This window comes from Erinaceus europaeus, chromosome 8 (assembly GCF_950295315.1).
Source record: "Erinaceus europaeus chromosome 8, mEriEur2.1, whole genome shotgun sequence".
NCBI lineage: Eukaryota > Metazoa > Chordata > Mammalia > Eulipotyphla > Erinaceidae > Erinaceus > Erinaceus europaeus.
In genome coordinates this window covers 49,051,358-49,058,929 of record NC_080169.1, presented here as the reverse complement: position 1 = coordinate 49,058,929, position 7,572 = coordinate 49,051,358, and the positions used below count along the sequence as shown (strand labels likewise).

The 7,572-nt window shown below is 40.5% G+C and overlaps 1 long non-coding RNA gene across 1 annotated transcript in view; it reads right to left on the bottom strand.

Annotated features, from left to right (window-relative positions):
* Positions 1 to 3,318: 3,318 nt before the first annotated feature.
* The window catches only part of LOC132539901 (uncharacterized), an 805,919-nt gene continuing 801,665 nt past the window's right edge, over positions 3,319 to 7,572 (bottom strand). Inside the window, exon 3 of the long non-coding RNA XR_009551188.1 lies at positions 3,319 to 3,429. This is a non-coding gene — a long non-coding RNA (uncharacterized LOC132539901). The remainder of the gene's footprint in view (positions 3,430 to 7,572) is intronic.

Below are 7,572 nucleotides of genomic sequence, written 5' to 3'. Positions count from 1 at the left end.
TCTGGCACATGGTCAGTGCCTGCTCAAGTCTTTTCCATACCTGTATTCCTCTGTCCTCGAACCAAGGAGAGGTGAGATTGACAGGGAGCATTAAAAAGGCAGGTTGTTTCACTATAAGCACTTGTTTGTCCTTCCCTATACCCATAACACAGTTGGAAATGGTACAGTTATTACATGTTATATTCCATTCTCTCCCAGTTTTCACAATAGAAACATTTCCCTGTACAAGCCCCCAAGGGAAAGGTACACAAGCCCGGGTGGAACCGAGGTGTCGATCCACTCCACCTTTGGATATCATAACATTTTCATCATCTCCAGCCACATTATCAAGGAGACTTTCTTCGTCCTTGGTCATAGCTAAAGCCAGTCTCTAGATTTGAGACTGAAGCCTTTTATTTCTCATAGTCCTTCAGTCATCTAGTAGCCCCCCCCCCCCCAAGTTCTGTGACACCTTCCTTGGTATTCCAGGAAATCCAGGTAATATTGTCCCTTGTCTAAGCTATAGATTTACCAGCTTACTGGTCAAGTGTCATGGCCTGGGCTGACAGACATGGTGGAGACACACTCGCTAGGGGGTTGGGGGTGGTCTCAAGCCTCAGCCTCTCCATCCTCTCTGTCAATTTTATCATCTCCTTCCTGGTCTTTGCGTTTCTCATCCTTCACCTCCACCTGTCTGACGCACCTCTCGGGCAGCCAGCGAGCTTCATTTTCTGTATGAGAGAAAACATAAACATGCCCTCGTCCCCATATGAGAACGAGGTCTGGTCCCTTCCAGGAGCCCTCTACGGGGTCCTTCCATTTGACCATAGCATATCCTTTATTGGTGGAAGTTTTCCAGAACCTATCACTAGCCGATTTTCCTTGTTTATCCAAATTTAAAATATTAAGTGTAAATAAGGTTCTATTAAGTATATTTTGGGGTGTTGGTGGCCCCATCTCCCCCCTTTTTTTTAGACAGGACATGGAGGATTTGTTTGAGGGTCCTATTGGCCCATTCCACAATGGCCTGTACCTGTGGGTTATAGGGCAGGCCAAAGGTATGTATTATCAAGAAAGGATGCAAAGGCTCTGCTGGCATATCTTGGGCCATTGTCTGTTTTATATACTGTAGTAATACCAAAAAGAGCAAATTGGGAGAGACAATGTCAAATAACATGTTTAGTGTCCTCCCCAGTTTGAGCTGTAGCATGAATAATTCCTGAGTAAGTATCTACTGATACATGAATATACTTAAGGGAGCCAAAAGAAGGCTCATGGGTGACATCCATTTGCCAGACAGCATTAGGCATTAAGCCACAGGGATTAACTCCCAGATGTGGAACAGGAAGATGAGTAGAACAGCGTTTAGCCACTGTTTGTGCAGCTTCTCTGGTCAGTTGGAATTGCTGTCTCAAAGCAGAAGCATTTTGGTGATGCGAAGAGTGGGATCTCTCTGTTTCCTGTACAGAAAAAAACCTTTGTGGCTTCATCAGCCAGAACATTGCCCCGAGAAAAGGGGCCAGGGAGTTCAGAATGTGCACAAATGTGCCCAGTGAAAACAGGCTCGGGACGAGCCCACAGAATAAACTGAAGTCTAGAAAATAAGGAATAAAGAGGAGAATTACCTTGCTCAGGTAATATAGCAGTATCCAGAGTTTGGCATGAGAACACCACATATTTACTGTCTGAATAGATATTAAGTAGAGATAAAGGGTATGAGGATAGAACAGCAATCATGGTGGCTAATTCCACAGCTTGAGCTGAAGTAAGATTGGTTTGAAAAGAAGTAACTTGGTCATTCACAGTAAAGGCGGCAATCCCGTTGCTAGAACCATCTGTAAAGGCAAACAATGCATTTGGGATAGGAGCACTTTTGAGAATTTTTGGGAAAATAAATTCAGTGGAGAGTGCAAACTGTAGAAGCTTATGGGAAGGATAGTGATTAAGATTCCTGCAAAACTGCTGAGGGCCACAGCCCAGGAACTGCTATTTTGTAGCAGCCAGTCAATTTCACATGAAATGAGTGGAATGATTACTTTTTCAGGTTCCTTTGCAAACAATTCACAATTTCTTTTCCTTCCTTTAATAATTTACTGGGCTATAGCCTCATGAGCAGTCAGCGAGTACCTTTTAGGAGTAGCAGGCAGATGTAGTCATTCAAGGGGTCCATCCTGCCAAAGCACTGCAGTAGGGAGATAATGAGTGTTCAGAATGCACAATGCAAAAGGCCTATATATATTTACCACTGTTCTTTAACTATTCTCCCTCACTGTATGGTTATGTATGCTTTGTAAAGATTTATATCTCTACCATTTATGACAAACTGGACATATGATGACACGTGATTATTATAATTTAATTAAATGAACTATAGTTTCTAGGAAGTTTGTAATAAACTCTATCACGACAGTTGGCAAAGTAAATTCATTCAGGTTTATAAGTCCAAGGTCAAAAGTCATAACAAAGACAAGCGAATCTTTTCTATTTCCGTTGTGGTAAGAAGTCTGGATTTTATTCTAAAAGCAAAGGATAGGTTGAAAGTCATTGAAAGGATTTAAGCGGAGGAGTATATTATCTAATTTACATGTTAAATATGTCACTCTGGTAGGCTTTCATTTTGATACTAAAGAAAGCATTGTTCAAGGCTCCTGAACCATTTATACCTCACACATTATGCAAAACCAGGTCTACATCACTGAAATCTTCAAGGGTGATTAGAATGAAAACTCAAATGTGGCAAATCAGACAAAAGAATTATCATGTCACCTTCATATTCCCCCATTTGTGAATTTTACATTGGAAACTTACAAGTTTTCCCAAATAATTTTGTAGCTAAAGCATATAAGCATTTTTAATTCTTTGCTAGAAAAATCTAATGACAGCTTACAAGGTAGGAAATATACAATATCACCACATTAATCATGTTGAAAACTTAAAAAGTGGAAAGGATTCTTCTTACTGTATGTCATTACTGGGGCCAAGCCAATACTCTTCATCACCAATGAAGGAAGAGCTATACTGTGGGATGTCAGTATGATCCAATTTTCTCATCTTGGGGGGGGCTTCTTTTTTATATACTTTTATTTTATTTTATTTATTTTCTTAAGAAAGCAGACATTAACAAAATCATAGGATGGGGGGTACAACTCCACACAATTCCCGCCACCCAATCCCTATATTCCGTCCCCTCCCCACTAGCTTTCCCATTCTCTATCCCTCTGGGAGCATGGACCCAGGGTCGTTGAGGGTTGCAGAAGGTGGAAGGTCTGGCTTCTGTAATTGCTTCCCCGCTGAACATGCGCATTGACTCGTCAATCCATACTCCCAGTCTGCCTCTCTCTTTCCCTAGTAGGGTGGGTCTCTGGGGAAGCGGAGCTCCAGGACTCATTGGTGGGGTCTTCAGTCCAGGGAAGCCTGGCCAGCATCCTGATGGCATCTGGAACCTGGTGACTGAAAAGAGAGTTAACACACAAAGCCAAACAAATTGTTGAAGAATCATGGACCCAAAGGTTGGAATAGTGGAGATAAAGTGTTGGGGAGTACTCACTGCAAACTCTATTGTACTATTGCTTTCAGGTATGTATTTGCCCTGGTTTATGGATATGTGTGGACATATGCTCTATCTCCTGGAACCTGGTCTATATCTAAGTTTTGGGACTTTGTTAGGAAGTGAGCCACTTGGGATGGAGTTAGAGAATACTATGAAAGGAAAGGTCTCACCTGAGTGATGAAGCTGAAGGGTTGTCATTCCACACCTGAAGCCTCTGGTCACAGTCTGAAGTGAAGCATGCTGGGGTGGCACTCCTTGTGTTGATGAGGTTGCAATCAGCGGATGCAATATTATTTGATAAGAATTGGGAGAAGCATATGGGAAAGTGGGTCTCTAGGGTCCCAGGACTGGGGGAAGTTTAGGCTCTATAGTGGAAATGTGAGCTTCCTGCTGTCTTAGGGTTCAAGAAGACAATGGATAGTTATTGTTATCATCACATTATTTGGTAATTGGGTTAGCTTTGAAAAGTCCCTTTGTTAGACATACAATCAATTTTTCCCCCCTCTCATATTAATTAAATAGTGGTTTATATGATTACAACTTAATAGGTGTGTACATAAACACCATTCCCACAACCAAAAGATTGTGTGCCATCCCACCCACCCACTCCCACCCCCACCACCCCCCCCCCCGCCAGCCCAGGAAGCCTCATGTCCATCCTCCCACTCACCACAGGGTTTTTACTTTGGTGCCCTACTTTCAATTTAGTCAGATCCTGCCTTTAGTTTCCCTTTCTGATATTCTTTCTCAACTTCTGTTGATGAGTGGGATCATCCCATACTCATCTTTATCTTTCTGACTTAGCTCACTTAACATAATTCCTTCTAGCTCTGACCAAGATGGGTCAGAGAAGTTGAGTTCATTGTTCTTAGTAGCTGCATAGTATTCCATTGTGTATGTATACCACAGCTTTCTCAGCCACTCATCTGTTGTTGAGCACCTGGGTTCCTTCCAGGTTTTAGCTATGGTGTTTCTAAACGTAAACAGAACTTCTTGGTCTTTCCTTCTAAAGTCTCTTGCTTAATATTTGCCACTTCAAGACAATCTCTGAGCAGAGTTTTTCCTGACATTTTGTTCACTAGCATGTAACAGGGCTTATCTATTTCTTTTCTTTTTTTTTAAAGATTTAAAAAAATATTTCTTTTTGTTGCCCTAGTTATTTTATTGTTGTAGTAATTGTTGTTGTTATTGATGTCTTTGTTGTTGAGTAGGACAGAGAGAAATGGAGAGAAGAGGGGAAGACAGAGAGGAGAGAGAAAGATAGACACCTGCAGACCTCCTACACCATCTGTGAAGCGACTCCCCTGCAGGTGGGGACCCAGGGGCTGGAATCATGATTCTTACGCAGGTCCTTGCACTTCGCGCCACGTGCGCTTAACCAACTGCGCTACTGCCCAACTCCCAGGGCTTAACCATTTCTACTATACATGACTTTGACTGAGATTTCAGAATGAAAACCCAAGCTACAGCTCACTGGGCAGGACACATACCTTCCCATGCACATGGCCCAGATTTGAGCCCTAGCAACACATGGAAGGTGCTATGACACTAGAAGAAGCTCCAGTGCTAGGGTGTCTCTCCTTTTCTATTTGATTGGAAAGCTATCTAGAATGGTGAAATCATGTATATGCAAGCCCCTGGCTGCACACATACACTTTTTGTTTATGAAAAACTGAACGTAGCTAAACTTTAAACATACTTTACCACAATAGTCATATATGCGTGCTTACCTAATTTCCATGTTCTGTTTAGTGATATTCTAGAAGAATGAACATGGAGAGAATATGCTCTTGTGTGATACTGCTAGTGCCTAACCTCTTTGATTCATGTTTTATTATATATAACAGGAAAATAGTAATATTTGCCATGCAGGACTGTTAGAAAGTTTAGATATGGCATAGATATAATGCTTGACATACAATATATGGTAAAGTAATGATAACTGCTATTGCCATTTTATTCACCAATTCTATTTCTCCATGTAGTTAGTAGCTTTCTAGTCATGAATGAACAAGTTGGAGTAGTACTGTTAATGTAAAACAGGAAGGTTAAAAATCCTTATCACAAGAATAAATGTCTGGGGACAGACATTAACTACACTTATTGTGTTCATTTTATAATATATACAAATGTTAAATCATTCCACTATACACTTGAAATTGTTATGTCAGTTATACCTAAACAAAAAAATAAATTTTCTTGAAGAGTTTGAGGGTGATGTATGTTAGTTCTTTTTTGAGTGTTTTACAGAATTCATTAGTATAGCATCTGGACCTGAGCTTTTGTTCTTGGGGAGGCTTTTGATTACTGTTTCAATTTATTTACTAGCACTAAATGTTGCCTTGGCTACTGCTGAGTATAAAGGGAAAATGGTGCTGTGTTCTGCTGGAGCTCTAAATTCTCTGTGTTTGGTTTTAGTTCCATGCCCCTCCTCACCCTCAAAACTAAGCAAACACTCACCAGAGGCAGTGGTGTTTTGCAGATGTCTCAACCATAGTCCGTTAATTTTGTTAAATTCGATAGTTGTAGATATTTATTGTTTTGGGGAAGAGACTGATCTTGTTAACTCCATGGCTACACCTCCCTCCAAATCTCACAGAAACTTTACATTTGAATAATTTTAGATTTACCTAAAAGCTGCAATGCAACTAACAAAGTTAGGAAACACTGTACCTTTATGTATCCCTCTCCCTTTATGTGCCCATTTCGGGTTTGGAAGTCCCCAAGGCCACCCTCACATTTTATGATTCACTCAATGGATTCATAGAACCCACTGAAACCCAGCCTCTATCTTTTTCAGAGAATGAGCTAATACTGTTTGACTTAAAGTCCTCATGCTAAATTGTACTTTTAAGACTGTGTGCTCTAATGTCTATAACTAAGCAAAGACACTTACCAGGCAGGTATTCTCCAGACCTCTGTGGTCAAAGTTACATTATTTTTTTTTTAAATAATTTATTTATTTATTTATGAGAAAGAGAGGAGGAGAGAAAGAACCAGCCATCACTCTAGTATATGTGCTGCTGGGGATCAAACTCGGGACCTCATGCTTGAGAGTCTAGCGCCTTAGCCACTGCACCACCTCCCAGACCACAAGTTACATTCTTTATGACACAATAAATCTTAACAAAAATGTAAATAACCTTTAACAGTTACATTTCAAGTGTATTTTAAAGTAGCTGCCTTGGTATTATATAGATAAATAGGATAGTGTATAGAGAAAAGTAAACATGATTAGAGCTACCAAGTTGATACATTTCAGACATAGTTCAAAACCAGGTGTGATGCCAGACTTTTTTTTTTTTTTAATTTGACTATTCCTACAATGTGCTGGCTTTACTTTGTGATGGAAGCATTAACCTTAACCTTGAACTGTCCTTGATGCCTTTCTTTCTCTCTTCCTCCCCACCCACCCCCCCCTTTTCCTTTTTTTCCTCCGGGGTTATCACTGGGGCTCAGTGCTTGCACTACAAATCCACTGCTCCTGGAGGCCATTTTTTCCATTCTATTGCCTTTGTTGTCATTGTTGTTGTTGTGGTTGTTGGGTATGACAGAGAGAAATTGAGAGAGGAGGGTATAGCAGAGAGGAGGAGAGAAAAAATAGACACCCACAGACCTGCTTCACCACTTGTGAAGTGACACCCCCAACCCCCCGCAGATGGGGATTCAAGGGCTCTAACCCAGATCCTTAAGCTGGTTTCTGTACTTCACACCATGTGTGCTTAACCCACTGAGCTACTGCCCGACCCCTGACTATTTATTGTAATAAAATTTGATTAGTCATGTACATTTTGGGAATCCATATATTAATATTCTGCTATCCATATACACATATGCAATTAAAAATTTCAAGTAGTTGATTTGTTGATACGTACATCATTAGTACATTGCAAAGTTTCTGTAATTTTTGCTATAGGTTTTCTTAGGCTTATTTGAATAAAATTTCTTTTTATGTTCACAAATATAAATGCTTTCTGCTGATATTTAAAGTTTCATGCTGACTGGATAAAGAAGCTATGGGACAGATTTTCAATGGAATACTA